The 17490-nt window shown below is 41.4% G+C and overlaps 1 long non-coding RNA gene across 1 annotated transcript in view; it reads right to left on the bottom strand.

Annotated features, from left to right (window-relative positions):
* Positions 1 to 10818, bottom strand: part of LOC121038196 (uncharacterized) — a 47700-nt gene extending 36882 nt beyond the window's left edge. Inside the window, exon 1 of the long non-coding RNA XR_005794219.1 lies at positions 10666 to 10818. This is a non-coding gene — a long non-coding RNA (uncharacterized LOC121038196). The remainder of the gene's footprint in view (positions 1 to 10665) is intronic.
* Positions 10819 to 17490: the final 6672 nt, after the last annotated feature.

Here is a 17490-nt window from a genome sequence, read left to right as displayed (position 1 = left end):
CAAAAGGTTAAATACTGTATGATTTGAATTATGTAACATTCTTGAAAGACAAAATGCTAGGAATGAAAAACATTGTTGATTGGAGCTAAGAAAGGGACAAGGGCTGGAGGGAAGAGAATGTGGCTCTAGAAGGGCCATCTGAGTGATCCTTGTGATGGAAATGTCCTGTATCTAGATTGTGTCAATGTCAATATTCTGGTTGCCATATTGTGAGATAGTATTGCAAAATGTTATCGGGAGCAAGAGGGGCATGGTTATGGAGGAGCTCTCAGTATTGTTCCTTACAGTTACATGTAACTCTTCAATTACCTCTACATATAATGTTTAAACAAAAAAATATATATTAAATTTTAGAGTTACCAGCATCAAAGAAGAAATCGTACTTAGTGCATGGTTTCCACTGATACTGCAGTGGTATGGTCTCATTACTGCTTAGTGATGGTGAAGGTAAACTTTCACCAGGCTTCCTCTGACACCCCGTCACTGGTGTGGGGTTTGGGTATTTCTTATTAATGTTAGATGAAGGTGGAAGTTCAGGATTCCTATTTTGTCCCCAATGACACTGGAGGTGATAAAGGAGGTGCTACGACCAGATAAATCAAAGTCCTGGCTCCCTACTTAAGCCTTTTCTGATAATGTTCTGGCACAGGTTTGGAGCACCTCATTATAACCTCATGAGCATGGAAGTCTAGAATCCCCACTTAGCCTTTGCTGGCATAGATGGGGGTGGGGGTCACTTTTTGTTTTTCCTGTAATATTTGGCTGGAGTAGACTAGTTACTGTTTAAAAAGTTTTTATCTTGGCCAGCTGCCCCTTTCTTTTGGCTAGAGAAAGTAAGCTTTACCTGGGACTTTTTTCTGTTTGTACCTGTTGGCATTTCTGGGTTGCCAGATTCTTCAGTTCCTCCTCTGAGGCAAAAAGAAAACCCAGAAAACTTACTGCCATGTCATTCCTCAGGTCCTGAGGTCCCTGGCTGGTCTGCCATCTCATTTGACACCTTTCACAGTCCTCTTTGGTTTGTTTTATATATTCCCGTAGTTTTTAGTTGTAATTAGCGAGAGGAATAGAGAAAATTATGTTTACTTCATCTTCCCAGAAGAAGATTTAATTGTTTAAAGATGTCTTTTCTGGTAATGTCAAGCTTTTTTTTCAAAAATTTTCCTCCCAAAGGAAATCTTATACCAAAGACGAGCTTAGAATGAAGATAAAACTGGAATTATTTGAAGAAAAGATGCTTTGAGCTCCATAAATTAGGAGAATCACTTGAATTATTTAAAGAGAATGTGCTTTGAGATCCATAGTTGGACTCCTTAAGAGTATTACTCTCACAATGAAACAAGAGTAAAAGGTGCTAGATGTAGGCATAGTGTGGTCTTGAGTCTTGGTGTCGTGTTTTTGTTTTGTTTCATTTTTCTATAGCTACTACAAGGACAAGAATAAGAACTCTAACAAGTTTCTCTCATCCTCCAAAAATGGGACACTACTATTACTCTCTACTCTTTGTGTGTAACAGAATACATTCTCCTTGAAGGTGAACTCTAAAGTGACCTCTCACTACCTGATAAGTGAAATTGTCAAGACTGAAAGTGACACTCTCTTCAATGAAGGTTGCATTCAACATCCATTGAAGAAATATATTGGGTGCTTGCTCTGTACCTGACACATTAGGCACTAGGCAGGGCTGGTTATATAATTTGTGGGTGCCAGTGAAAAATGAAAATGTGGAGCTTCCTCTTCAAAAAGCAGGAACAATGTCAATTCTTTTATTTTCTTTTACTCTGTTTTTTGACCTCTCCTGGTATATTTTATTTGCTATTTAATGTTGTAATCCCTTAGGCAAGAGATACTCCACTTCCTGGGCACCTTCTCTTCCCGCAGTGTCGTGTCAGAGCCCACAATCCACGGGGGTTACAGTTTCTGTATCAGGGCACTCTTGGTATGTCTTCAGCTATGGATAAGGGCTTTGGTGGTCACCCATGAATGTACCAAGGTGCTCCCAGCCGTGGACAGGGACAGCTGCCACCAGGCCCTGTGTTAAGACACAGGAGGCCATATACCTAATCCCCACAGCAGGGGCCCACCAGGTGTGGAAGGCAACAAATATCATTGAGCAGGGGCATCAAGGGACAGGTTAAATAGCACCCAGAGTGCCAGGGATGGGATTCCTGGCAGCTGAGCACCCACGATAGGGAGCCAGGGACGAGGCAGTTCCACACCTGTGGTGCACATTCCATCGTCCTAGAGGACTTTACTTACAAAACACAAATAAATTCAAAGATAAAGTTGTTAGGCATTTTAATATGGCAACTGCAAAGCATTCAACTTCAAGGATAAGACCGGTTTAGCACAGCACCCTGTGTGATTGCCCTGGTCTTGGGCTGTGAAGCTGTCCCTGGCACTAGGGACACAATGGTGCAATGCTTTAAAATTCTTTTCAAGACTTCAAAGAAACTGGTTTAAAACTTAAAACTTTAAGTTCTTTAAACATATATTTCATGTGTTTTGTTAACACACACTCAAGGAATTTGACTCTTTTTTAACTAAATTGTCGTGTTGTTTTGACATTTGGAAGACATTAACACTTTCAAGTGGCTTTGATGAGATGGGTCTGTTGAATTTCTTTACTTCATCATATCTTGGTATTATACTAAAGACACTTATTCTACATCTCATAAATTTCTTAGTGATCCCATTATTATTCTGTAATTATTCCTTCAAGACAGAAACTAAGTTCCATTACTCAATAGGGACTATTTTATTTCATCTAGAACAAAGAAGCTGCAACATATTTACTGTCAGTGGTGAACTGAAAATCCTCAAATGGCTCTTATCAACATCCTTATTCTTTTTTTCCATTTTTTTTAACTAGGGTTTTTTTTTATTTCTTTTTTTTCACCGTTCATGATACTCAGCAACAATTCTGTGTGCTGAAAAGTATGCCCATCTACATGGATGTCTAACAGAATTAGATAAATTGTATTGGCTTCAAATTTTTCTGATTTTCTTGTAGAAGTTTTTTTTTATGATCAGGTAACTAAAAATCAAAATGTAGATTTTATAGATGACTTTGAGATTTGGGCATGAATTCTAATAATTGTGAGGATAATGTCAATGGTAATATAACTCTTAATTAAATGCTGTTTCTGTGGCAGAAAATATGTTACCAGATTTATGTGTCCTTGCCACACTTAACGATTTCATTTAAAAGTCTTTCCATTTTGCAAAATAAGTATTATTGTTTCCATTTTCAAGACGAAAAAATTGAGGCACAGTGGAATGAAATAACTTGCCCTAAGAAAGTAAAAAGTGTGTAGTACTCAACATTCAAGTTTTTTTTCGCCCTGCTATGTAGTCTTCAAAAAAATGTCTTCTCTTGCAAAGAAAAATATTCTTATTGCTATAATTTGTTAAAAAAATGTTGTTTGAAAGATGGGTGAGTCTCATGGGTGAGTGGGTAATCTAATGTTCATTATTTGTGTTGTCTGGTGTTTTTATTTATATATTTAACCACTTCAATATATAGAGTATATATATTCATATACAATATATGATTTGTACACACATACAGTACATATACAATATGTGACATATATAATACATGCACATATACTATATATATGTATATACACATGCTAAGTATAGTGTATACACACACACTATATATATATATGTATATATATTAAAAGTATGTGTATCTATGTAAGTATATACGAATACCTTTAATCAAGAATAATGTTAATTTAAAGAAATATTTGGAAAAACTGGTTAAAGATATTCACCCATTTGTGTGACATTTGTTTTAGAAATAATGCAATTTGACCATAACTGTTGAGTTATTACTCTCAGACATACTTGTCCATCTTGGAACTCATGCATAGAGACTTAGGTACTGAGGACAAAGGGTTCTGTGATAACTAGATTCTCTAAAGATGTCCTTTGACATCTGGAAGACAGCATAGCACTAAAGCCACAGGGTAGGTTATCCTTAACATTTACATCACAAGTTGGTTTGGGACTTGCTTATCATTCTCTGTCTTTGTTTCAGTGTTTCTAACAACTCTTACCAATTCCACAACTTTTACATAGAAACCACCTGAAATGTTAGTGTGAATCTCTAGAAATAATAGACTTGGGATTACCACATAGCATCATTCTTTCTAAGTGATTAAAATGTATTTACTTATCCGTTTATTTGATATCATCTAACCTCATAGTTCTTCAATATTTGAAAAATTTGAACCAAATATGATATGCTTAAAGCAGTTTGCTTATGTTGTTCCCCTGTCCTACAAAGATGGGATTTATACAGTTTGAAAAAAGAGGAAAAAAATAATAAAATCTGATAATTTTCAATATTACCTACTTATATTTTCTACATTGAGAAAGCGACTTGACCTATGGTTAAGAGTGCAGATATTGAAATCAGCTTGCTGCATTTTGAATCCCAAGTCTCTCCTACGAGCTCTGAAACCTTGAGAAAGTCCTTAAATTCTCTAGGTCTCAGTTTCCTAGGGTTGCCACATGCAAAGAGTTAACAATCGTGCCTGGTAAACTTTATTCAGCATTAACTATTAATATTGTTTGATTTCATATCATTGCTAAAGCTGAGAACAACTTTCTAGAGCCTCTAGTCCTACAGTTAACTCTCAATAGAGACAGGAAAACTAAGGTTCCAGGGGTTTTCATGACCTAAATCAGAGCCCATCAATAGATACTTTAGGACTAAAATATAATCCCCCAATTCTTAGGCAAGATCTCTTTCTTTCACTCAACATCTGTGGATATTCCCATTTACCTGAGTACAAGTTTCTTAATAATTTTGGGGCCCTTTTTGAGTTACCTATACTTGCATGTGTATTTAAATCCTTCTGCATGAAGCATTCCTACTCTCAAGATTGTTCTGCCAGCTTCATACTCATCCTCCAGGATTCAGCTTAATTTATGACTCCTTATTTGAAAAAAACCTTTTCTTGAGCAAACTCTCAACTCACAGCTGTTCTAAGACTGGTTTATACCCCCCTCTTAATTGCTTCCTCAGAACCCTGTATTTAACTAAATCATCCCACTGGATATATTTGCTGAACCTCTTACATTTCTCCATAAATAGGTTAGTAGCTCCTTGGGGGAGGATCTGTATCTTCTACAGTTGAGCACTGGTCATTTACAAGAGATACTACGCTGAACAGGCTAGGAGTAGAGGACTGGAATCGTCCATAGGAGCACTCTTTTAAACTTCCCTCCCTATAGTTTTCCTCCTCAGTCTTTACCTTCTCTTTTCACTCACAAAGACTGGTAAAGTCACTGCGCATTTGGCAAAAAAAAATTTTTTTTCTTAATTTTCCTATATTTGAGCCAGAGTCTTGATTACAGCAGAGTAAACTCCAGGATCATACATTGGCATACAATTTATCTGTTGTTCTTTTGCTGATGAGCAGAGTGTTTCCACACTAAAACTCCCAAAGTATTTTTCATGAAAGATTATGAGGCATTGTGCGAAACAAAAATAATACCAAAGAATACTGACAGGTCTATGAAAAAAAAAAATCCCATGTTTCAATATGGTCAGGAAATGCACTGTCCCCTCTTACATATGATGATGTGCTATGGCATATTAGGAAAGACTGATGATGACCTATACTTAACAACAAACACACAAAATTTGTTTACATTACATTGTAGATTTAATCTAGATTTGTCTCAAATGATTTGAGCAACAATTCTTAGTTGCAGTGTCTCATGGCTTTTGTGGTCTTTGGTTCATGCTTGGAAAATCACGTTCTGCGCTAAAGCCACTAAACGCTAGCAACTGCTAGTCTCTACACAGAAGACAAGCTATGCGGATCCTCTAGTGAGCAGGGTTTTTAATTTTTTTTTTTAGATTCTCTTTTTTTAATTCTTCATTCAATGACTGGAGACACATTCTGATTGATTTTTAATATTTTTTTTTAATTTTTTTAACGTTTATTTATTTATTTTTGAGACAGAGAGAGACAGAGCATGAACGGGGGAGGGTCAGCGAGAGGGAGACACAGAATCTGAAACAGGCTCCGGGCTCTGAGCTGTCAGCACAGGGGCCCGATGCTGGGCTCGAACTCACGGACCGCGAGATTGTGACCTGAGCCGAAGTCGGCGCTCAACCGACTGAGCCACCCAGGCGCCCCTAATATTATTTTTAAAATACTTTTTATGCAAGCGACACTAAAGAAATGTATGATACTATAAAGAATAGCAATTACTAAGAATATCTTAAGAACATCACTGCTCATTTTTCTGAGTCTTGGCATACCTTCATATGAGCTTATTTATTTACTGTTTTAAATTAACTAGTTAATTACTTTTCATTTGGATATTGTGGAGTGTATAGTCAATTTTGGTTATTTATTATTATGTATTTAATCATTCTTAGTACGTTTTTTACATACAACCAGAACAACTGGGGATTCGTACTCCAGCTCATGTAGCCCTTGGACATTTGACTTTGGTAGTCAAGGAACAGTGTACCTGTCACTCAATATGTTTGCAGTGCACGGTACTTTAAGTTTAATGTATTTGTAATTTTTCTTTTGTATTTTTATTAACTCCTCTACTCATTTTCCCATTTTTCCCTGACAGACAGATGGGTTTATTTCTCCTGTACATGTTTCCTTTGCTAATGTATATAATTCAATAGTCAGAGAAACTAGAAATTAGTTTGTACCACATTTTCAAAGGAAAATGTTTTCTTCAAGCTGTTTTCTTATTTCTGAGTTAAAAGAAAACATAATACTTTCTAGGTGACTTATTTACAAGGGAAACATAAGAACCCAAGTTCCAAAGGTAATAACATTGGTGGTATTTTCCTGATAATCATAGAAGCCTAGATCAACACAAGGTCACTCCAAGATCCCTCTCTTTGACTGCACCCATTTATTCTATCATCCAAACATAGGTCAATTCACTCAAACAAAGAGTTTGTCCAATTGTATTTCTTCCCTCAGCTTGTTGTTGCTTTGACAGATGCTTATGTTTTATGAAGACATAACAGAAGGCATAAAATAACATTTTGCAATTACAATTTGAAAGAATTAAGAAATAAAATGTAATATTAATATCTTCAGGGAAAAGTAGCTTTCTATGCAATTCCCAGTCCAACAGTCCTTCCAATCCAGATAGGCTACCTTGAATCACGGACCTATCCTTCCCTGAACACTGTTGGTTAATCTCACCAAGTCAGAGCTTCATCCTTCTCTAATAGATGTGTTCTCTGTATGTGAGTTTACTAAAGCTCCAGAAGTTGTTGCTGGCTGCTACTTTTCAGGTTAGAATGAACTCTTTCCTTGTCGACTAGGCTTGAACTTGATTGAATGCCTCGGGTCTGGGGGTTCACCCAGGAATTTCTGTGTTTTCTCATCTTTTTAAAAAATATTTTTCACGTTTATTTATTTTAGAGAGAGAGAGACAGAGCATGAGTGGGGGAGGGACAGAGAGAGAGGGAGACACAGAATCTGAAGCAGGCTATAGGCTCCGAGCTTTCAGCACAAAGTCCAATGCAGGACTCAAACCCACGAACCATGAGATCACCACCTGAGCCAAAATTGGACGCTGAACCCACTGAGACACCCAGACGCCCCTTCTCACCTTTATTCTTAGGGAGACACAGTATTCCATTCATACCTGAGGAAGGAAGTCAGATGAATCAAAGTTCTCTACACCTACAGGTCTCAGCAGGGAGTCACCAGGAAGTTAAAAGCCTCATTTAATCTACACAACAGCTACTGACCTAAGAGCAGAACATTCTATTGGCTTATCCTAAATGCTGGGCCAGAGATGTAAAACTCAGTCTCATGAATGAACTCTCTTCATTGCTTGTTCTTCTACTCCTCACCACCAGTCATATAAAGAAAATATGCTTGGGTATTCAAAATACAGTTTTCTTGTTTCTGCTTGTGCATTTGAACACTCCTTTTTTTTTCTCACCAGATATGATTTCTTTTCTTATGATTCTTGTTTTTCCTCTTCTTCAATTGCTATCCCAAATTTCCTTCTCCCTAAAAATCTTCTTAGTTAGTGTTCCAATATCTGATTGTTGGTTTCCTCCTTAGGTAGATTTTTATACACTGATTAACTTACGCTACGATGTCATTGCAACCTTTACATTTTCATGTCTCCATCCTACCTCTCCCTCCTAACCACTCCCTTCCATCAGATTGCAAAATTTCTTCCATTTTTCTGGAAATTCTTTAAGGTGCTTAGTGGGGCAGAGCCTCTGCCTTTCTTCTCTTTCTTTGTTACAACTTAAAGGATGGAATGCAAATATTTTCCCACCAGGGAGGCTTTGGGAAGGAGAATGAGTTTTTCAGTGGCTAATGATTTGTATTCTGGGTTTAACGGTCTCTTGAAGTGTATTAAGTAATAAAAGGAAGAAAAGAGGGTTCTAAAGAAAGGTAAAAGGGGATCAACTAGAATAAGGAAAGGATTTCCCTGGGACTACAGGGAAGTCCAGGGCAGTGGGCCAGGGAAAGAGAAAGTTTACAGAAAAGAAGCCTGGGAGGATTAGGGGCAGGTAGGAGGGAGGATGGCCAACAAGAGAAAGCTCAGGCACAGCTGAGAGGCTGGACCGAGTAAAGGGCCCTAGAGAGGTCTTGTACTAGGGCCCAGAAGTCTCCAGAACTGAATCAGAGCTCACAGGCCACTTCACATACCAGCCTTCACTGGAGTGGTGGCACTCTTCTTTCCTTTGCTTGGGGACTTGGATGTGGCACGTCTGGTGCCTACAGTTTACCTTGCGATATTCAGCACCTCAGCAACCCTCCTATTGTCTGTGCTTGCCACTCGGTTTGGCTACTGCCATCCAAATGCGTAAGACAGGGTTCTTGCATATAGTATCTATATGTCATCTCTGAAATTCTTTTAAGTTTATTTATTTTGAGAAAGCGAGAGCATGAGCGAGGGAGGGGAAGAGGGAGAGGGAAAGAGAGAATCTCAAGCACTAACAGTGCAGAGCCACGCAAGGGGCTCGATCTCATGAACCAGTAAGATCACAACCTGAGCCAAAATCAAGAGTCAGATGCTTAACGGACTGAGCCACCCAGGCGCTCCTCTCAACTTTTTATCTTCAGCACAGATTTCTCTTCTGATTTCAACTTCCTGTTTGCGTATCAAGTATTATGGACATCAGAAACTTAATACATCCCAAAGTCAACCTCTGGTCTTCTTCATTTTAGGAAATGGTACCTGTATCTATCTAGTTACTTAAGCAATAAATTGGAAGTCATGCTACCCATAGTCGAATTACTCAATTTAAAGAGGGTTTGATAAAGAACTGTTTTCAAAGGTAAGGATGGAGTCTAAAGAAACCACCAAGTAACATTGCAGTATCTCTGAAATAATGACATTGACAACCTAGAACCCATTCCTAGGTCTGAAGGGGCAACAGAAAAGAGTGGTTACTGAAACCTAAGGCAGAGAGGGCTGTGAAAAGGCTCTAATAGGATCTTTTGTCTTTCAGTCAATGGATACAGGCAGCCCTTAGCTCAGTGTGGGGGTGTAGGTTGGAAACAATACCTCAGTGTTACTCTGCTCTGCACCTTAGAACCCCACCACTGTTCCTGAAGCCATAAGTCAAGAAAACAAAACCAAACATAACTGTCCATGTAATCCTAGAGCGTGAGCTTCTCAGGGCACAGGGCATAGTGGTGAATGGTGAGAAGCGAGTCAGGATAGACAGAAGTAGAGCATAATCACTAGCGTTTTCTTGACTCTTATCTGATTATTTCATGTCAATAACATACTGAAAGTGCTCCAGCGTGCCCTTAAAGTAAAAGCAAACCAATAAACAGAGGTGGAGGGTGAGCACTAGACACAGTGGAACTTGGGGAAGAGACTCCTGGGCTTGTCCAATGTCTGTACATGGGGTGGAGGTGAGGGGTGAGTGGGCGGCAGTAAGTGTTTGTTGACTGCCTCCAACTCTTAACCACTCAGAGCTGACATTCTTTCTGGCTTGTTCAGTTCAGTGAGAGCACGAAGCACCTCTTGAAGATTGGTTCTGTTGTACTCACTCACACACTGACATATAATCAAATGTTTTACTTTGGTTCCATTATCTTTTCATCAAAATGCTTTGAAAAAAATATGATTGACACCCCCCAAGTCGATTCAGTTGAGGACAAACAATCTTCAAAGCACAGTTGTCTCTCCCTGATCTGGCTCAGTAGCTTCCAATATTAAATTCATAAATTGAATTACTTCTGCCTCAGACTGACTTTTCTTGAAAGCAAATGTTACTCTCTTTCTTTTTACGTAATCAGTCATGGATTAAAGTAGGTAACACAGGTCGTTTGCTACAAATCAATTTCTCTACAAAGCCACCAACGAGAAGGTCAGAAAGAGGAGTGTGAAGACTAGATTGCCAAAATAAAAGCCTTGAAAAGGAAATCTTAAACCACGTCTTCCTTGGACTCCCAGAGAGCTGCATTCTCCTCTTTTTCTAAGCTATTGTGTGGGTTGTAAACCTTGTCTTCACTTCTTTGACACTCATCTCTTCAACAGATGAAATCTAAAACCCCACTCTTTACATATGGGCTGGACTTAGGGACTCACTCCTAACATTAGAGCGAGGCAGATGTGAGACTGCCAATGTGACTGCCAAGTCCAGTCATATAAGGCTGACTCTCTTAGAACACATACCTTTGGAGCCTGAGTTGCCATGAGAGAAGGCTGGCTGTGCTAAAGTTGTTATGTTGGAAAGACCTTCTAGACATAGAGACAAGCCAGGGCAGCCTCAGCTATTACAATCACCAGCTTTGTTGTCTCCATGACAACAGAGATCAAGTCTCATTTGTTCACCAACAAACACCCAGAATTTAGTAGTTTTCAGAGCATAGTAGGTGCTCATTACATCTTTGTTAAATAAATAACATTTATCCTTTGGGTTACCCTTTCTAAGATATTTGACACTTTCGAGAAAACTACTCTACCTTGTGAGTATGTGATCGTGTAGACAGACATCTAAGAGAGAGAAATCTCCCGGAGAAGATATAAGACTTCAAGAAATTCATGCAAAAGCAAGCCAAAGTCTCACGCCAGCCTCTAGAAAAGTCATAGGACCTTAGATTATTTCCTCTTAAGCAATGTCTAAATTAGTTTCTCTATTTTTCCATTATTTCTACACAACACATCTCTTATGATTTTTAAATTCCCCACTCTACAGAGTCAATTAGAGCAAAGGTCAACCAGAATACCGCCCCCCACCACCAATGGCTTCATCATTAGTGGGGATGTTTTTCCTCAGTTTTACTGAGGAGCAAATAATTATTTTCCAAGAGTAGAAATTTAAATTTATTCCTGTTATCTCAAATACTTGTACCCCTGGTTTTAAAACAATCAAGAGAGGGGCGCCTGGGTGGCGCAGTCGGTTAAGCCTCCGACTTCAGCCAGGTCACGATCTCGCGGTGCGGGAGTTCGAGCCCCGCGTCGGGCTCTGGGCTGATGGCTCGGAGCCTGGAGCCTGTTTCCGATTCTGTGTCTCCCTCTCTCTCTGCCCCTCCCCCGTTCATGCTCTGTCTCTCTCTGTCCCAAAAATAAATAAACGTTCAAAAAAAAATTAAAACAAAAAATTAAAAAATCAAGAGCAACAAAGTAAAAACAAAATAAAAACAGTTTATGTAGCTTAGACAGTTTATTGTTACCTTTTGGGATATCTCCTCTGCCAGATGACCAAGAATTCTGAGAGCTTAACAACAAAAATAAATAAATAAACAAAAATTTAAAACAGAACAAACCACGAGAAAATACCTTCAAAGTCTAAGCAGCACAAAGTGACCATTACTTGTCTGTAAAATATAATCACAAGTCTGGGCTTCTGGTTTGCTGCAATCACAACCTTTACAAAAATTCTACAGTGGGATGTGGATAAGAAATCATGTTCTGATTACACACAGTGCAGAATAAAATCCTTTGGTGAATACCTGTCACATGCATGGAGCTCTCTACCACTACTGCTGCATCCATAACAATTCAGAATAAAATAGGTCAGATAAACATCACTCAATCACATTTTCCTTTCCTCCTGGGATCATCAACAACCCAGCTTTCTCCTGCTTCCCTGAGCCTGGTATCAGCATCTTTTTTTTTTAACCTGCAAGATCGTGATTAAATATTTTCCCCTCTGTCAATACTTTTAGTAAAGAATGAACTAAATAAATTAAATCAACAGATAAAAGAGCATATGGATGAATTAGGCATTGCTCCCTCTCATCACTGTCCCTTCTGTAAATGACAGATTAGCTGCTCATCTAAAATCTGTCAAGCAAGTGCTTTGAAAATCCAGATAAATTAAAAGAATTATTAGACAGTCTTATTAAGCAGAAGTAGATGACAGCATCCTGTCCTATAGCTGCATTCATTGAACTAAAGCCTGAGGGCAACAATCTTGAATTTTTGAGATGAGTGTTTTTCAAAATTATTGGTTTTTTAAAAATATGTATTTATTCACGGTAATAGGCTCCTTATGTCCTGCTCCCTAATAATGCTTTTTCTTTTCAAAATATTTAATGGAAAAATCCATGATTTATATTTGTATTTCCATATAGCTTTTCTGAAAATGCTATTGCAAGATCTAGTAAATTTTGTGTGTAAACAACCATATACACACTTCCTGGGGAAACTCTGCTCTAGGAAAATTTCCACGGGAATGAGGCAGCCCAGAAATCGCTGAGACATTCCTGTTTCCTACTCTCAGCTGTAGAGTTTAGACTTATCAAAGACAAGCAGAGTGAGCCATTTGTTAAAGGTGGCAAGACAGATTTTATTTAGACTACTGCAGTAGGAGAGAGACTCTAGTGTAAACTGAGTCCAAGCCTGATCTGTGTGGAGAGGATGTGATGTTTTAAAAGGAGGATGAGGGACTACGAAGGAGGAGTGAACACGGCTGGAGCAGTCTGGGAAGTGGAATTTACAAAAATCAGGTAGGGGTGCTGGGTTTTTTAAATGTTTATTTATTTTGAGAGAGAGGAGAGACAGCATCAGTGGGGGAGGGGCAGAGAGAGAGGGAAGGAGAGAGAATTCCAAGCAGGCTCCCCACTGTCATCACAGAGCCCAAACCCATGAACCAATCTCGAAATCATAACCTGAGCCGAAATCAAGAGTCAGCTTAACTGACTGAGCCGTCCAGGTGCCCCTAGTAGCAGGGAGGGTGCTGTTTTTTAAGAACTATCATGAGAGGCAGCTAGTAGATCTAGGTATATATCTCAACAGTAAATGCTTTTGGCAGTCTTGAGCTTTCCCAGGAAGGAACTTTAAAGGGGGGTGCTGGATACATCCAGGGATGTTGGAAACTATGAGCCCTTAGCAAGTATACTAGTCCCATCTCTTAGTGTGTGTGGTAGGTGTTGGGAACACAAGGGGTGGTGGTACAGGGGACAGCATGTGGATGAAATCATTTGTGCTGAGAATTTGCAGTTCTATAGACCAAGATTGACTTCTAGTCAAAAAGAAGGGTCAGAGGAGAGAGACTGTCAGACTTGTAAGTTCTTCGGTGTGGAATGAAGCAAGCAGTCCGAACAATAAATTCAGGCCCTGACTCAGTGACATTAGTGACATTCGTGACTTTGCATTCCAGGACCGTTCTAGGTTGGCTGTGGAATTGCAACTATGGTAGATAAATCAGTAGAGGCAGGAAGAATGGAAAGGTTTCTGATGGTGCTCACCAGAAACCCACACGAGACTGTAGGAACTATTATACTTTTCCTCAGAGCTCAGAACAACAGGACCATGAATCAACCCTTGAAACTTCCGGTTGGTTCTTTTATTCTTTCTTTTTAGTAATGCAGGCAAGGTAAGGATTTGGCTTTTCATTCACATTGATGATTTGAAATTTTAGAGAAAACACAAAGAAATGAAAAGAAAAATCATAGTTTGTTAAAGTTCTCTGAAAGATGTTGAGAAACAGGGAGTCCTCTCACTCTGTTTGATAGGGGAAAATTATGTTCTAAGATGGCCGACAGGACTGATAGGGGACTTCCAGTCCCTGCCCAAAGACTCTCCTTCTGGGCTCTTCTTCCTACCCCACGTGCCATGTGCGCCAAATTACTACTAATGCGGAAGTTACGGAGTATAAATTGTCTCCCATGCTTGCAATCGGAACTCAGACCTCTGGAGAATGATCTCTTCTGAGCCCGCTGGTATGATAAACCTCCTGCCTTCCAAGATCTCTGAGTGCTGCTTGGTTCTTCCGCTGGGTGACCCAGACCAGGTTGCCTGACATTTGGTTCCCTGACTGAGTGAAACCCAACCGCATTAGGCCATTGTTGTCACCGGTTTGGAAAAATGGCAAGGCAGTGGACAGAAAGAGGAATTGCAATGGAGAAGGTAAGGAGACTTGGTAGGTGAGGATCTGGACCTCATGTCAGATAACAGTAAGGTCTGGGGCCCCTGGACCCAGTCATACCCACCTGCCAGGGTGGAAGGGGAGCCTGATCACCTCCTGGAGTCCTTTTAGAGGTCTCACAAGTAGGGATTCCTAGGGAAGGAACGTATTAACATCTGGTCTGATTGTGTGAGTGAATGTGCAGCCCAACCTGGTCCTCCAGTTGGGACTGAATCTGTGGCTCCACCGGTGGGCACCCTTAAGGTCTCCAAAAGCCCATGGAATCTGAGTGGACCTGTCTGCGATTCTGTGGTGAACAGCATACAGTCTATGGCGGCATCAGAATAGTTTTTGATCAGAAGTCACAAAGCTGAGACCACTATGGCTAAGCGTCACCTAAGTTCCTTCAGGACACGGCCAGATGGGCATCTGACTGGTCTTCTCATTAGAGGGGGGCACCCCTATCCCTCTGTCTGTCTTTGTGACTTCGTCTCATGGGGACATTATGGGGTCGGGACAGAACAAACCCACAGTTCTTGAAATTATGATCAAGAACTTCAAAAAGGGGTTTTCGGGAGACTATGGAATTAAGATGATCCCTGGCAAGTTAAGGACCCTATGTGAATTGGAATGGCCCACTTTTAGTGTAGGATGGCTCTCGGTAGGAACTTTAGATGTCCTAACGGTCTGCCGTGTCTGGCTTGTTGTCACCAGAGACCCAGGTCACGCTGATCAGTTCCTGAAAACTTTCCCCCTTGGGTGCAATTTACCTGCAATGAACAGGGACAGGGTAGGGTACAGAAGTCCTGACCTCCACAAATTCTTGCCAGTGATCCAGAGGTAGAACCAATCTTGCCCGTGCCATATGCTCCCCTGAGACTGTCAGCACCTAACCCCCCGGTTTCCGATACTCTGCCACCTTTGGTCTCCCCACCACCTCTGGACTTGGCAAATCCTCTCCCCCGCCCCCGGGCCAGCGGCCAGATTGCACCGTCAGCCAGGCTCAGGCGCTCTCCAGATGCTGGCATGAGAGACAAGGGAACCTGAGAGACGGGATGAAAATGGAATCCTCCAGCTTGGCCACTCCATGATGTATTACCAGCCCTTCTCCACACCTAATGGAGACCCTCTTTCAGACCCATCGACCAACTTGGGAAGACTGCCAACAGCTGCTCCACACTTTAACACTGAAGAGAGATGGAGATTCATGAGAGGAGCTTGGCAATACCTTGAGGAACATGCACCAGCTGGGTTGTCAATCCTGGCACCTGGGCTAGGACAGTTGCACCTGAAGAATGTCCTACATGGGACTCCACTACAGAAGAAGGACAAGTCCACATCCAAGTACCAAGTACCAAGTAGCAAGAGGCTCTCTCCTCTGGGGGATCCAGGCAGGGCCTAAGAAGCCCATGAATATGACCAAGATATCCTCAATCACCCAGCAGCAAGAGGAATCTCCCCAGGATTATTATGGGAGGGTATGGGAGGTTTACTGCATTTACATCGTTTGATCCCAAGGTACAAGAAAGCCAGAAGATGGTAAACACCTCTTTGGTGGCCCAAGCCTCCACAGATATCAGAAAGAAGCTACAAAAATTGAGGGTTTTTTTTTCTGGAATTAACTTCACCCAGTTGATCGAGTTGCTAACAAGCTCTACATATACAGGGAGGTCACTGCTGAGAGGGAAGCCCAGAAAAAGATGAGAAAAAAGGTCAGCCTCCTCACCGCTGCTCTGAAAGAAAAGGACGACAAAAGGGCAGGGAAGGTCCAGCTGCCAAGAGGTGGGGGAAAGCCCAGAACCTCTTTAGCAAGGTATCAATGTGCCTACTGCAAGGACAAAGGACATGAGAAGAATGGATGTCCCAACCAGGGAAAGTCCCAGAAACCCAGCCGATATGTAGAAGAACCCTGTGGAAAAGACCTCATAGGCCTAGCAGGAATAAATTCAGATTGAGGGGGACCAGGCTTACTTCTTCTTGGCCCACATGAGCCCACGGTCAAAATGAAAGTAGGGGGCCAAACTATTACTTTTATGGTCAACACTGGGGCTGAACATTCTGTGGTCACCTCCCCCATAGCCCCTTTTAGTGAGAAGACCTCAACCATCCTTGAGGCCACAGGGAAATGGGCAATGCAACAGCCCTTCTGCCAAGCCCGTCAATGTGAACTAGAGGGCCACATGATATGGCATGAGTTCCTCTACCTACCTGAGTGCCTTATCCTTCTCTTCAGCTGGGATATACACTCAAAGCTGGGGGCCCAAATAACCTTTGACCCAATGGGATGTACCAGCCTCCGATTGGATCCAAGACAAGAAGAATCAGGCCACCTTATAATGGCAATCACTACACCAAGAGAGGAAGAATGGAGGCTAATCTATGCCCAGGCCCAACTGAGCTGCCTGCCCGAATTCAGGACTGCCTTCCCCACTGTATGGGCCAAGGACAAACCCCCAGACTTGCCTGCAACCAGGCCCCTGTCATTGTAGAGTTAATCTCAGGGGCTCAAATGCAGAGACAGCAGCAATACCCCCTCCCACAAGAGGCAAGGGCAGGCATCCAAGAACACCTGACCAGACTCAAAGAAGCAGGCATTCTGGTTGAATTCCAGTCACCCTGGAACACCCCGCTCTTGCCAGTCAAGAAGGCGGGAGGAGGGTACTGACCAGTTCAAGACCTACAAGCTATCAACAAAGTGACTACCTCCTTGCACCCGGTGGTCCCAAACCTGTACACCCTCCTCAGCCAGATCCCAGGCTCTGCCAGCTGGTTCACCTGCCTAGACTTAAAGGATGCTTTCTTCTGCCTCCGCTTGGCACCCCCCAGAGCCAACCCTTGTTTCCCTTCAAATGGACCAAACCAGACACAGGGCATCAGATGCAAGTGACTTGGACGTGCCTCCAACAGGGGTTTAAAAACTTGCTTGCCCTCTTTGTGAGGCACTGGCCAGCTATCTTGCTGGCTTTCCAAGGGAGGCCACATGCCACACCCTCCTCCAGTATGTGGATGACCTCCTCCTTGCCAGCAATACCTGAGAGACTTTTACAGAGGACACAAGGGCCCTCCTCTAATTCCTGTTGGACTCAGGGTATCGGGTCTCATGGAGAAAGGCACCGATATGCCAAAAGCAAGTCTGATGCTTAGGC

The sequence above is a fragment of the Herpailurus yagouaroundi genome, unplaced genomic scaffold (genome assembly GCF_014898765.1).
Source record: "Herpailurus yagouaroundi ecotype Mexico unplaced genomic scaffold, PumYag 165, whole genome shotgun sequence".
Taxonomy (NCBI): Eukaryota; Metazoa; Chordata; class Mammalia; order Carnivora; family Felidae; genus Herpailurus; species Herpailurus yagouaroundi.
This window is presented reverse-complemented; position numbering and strand designations above follow the sequence as displayed.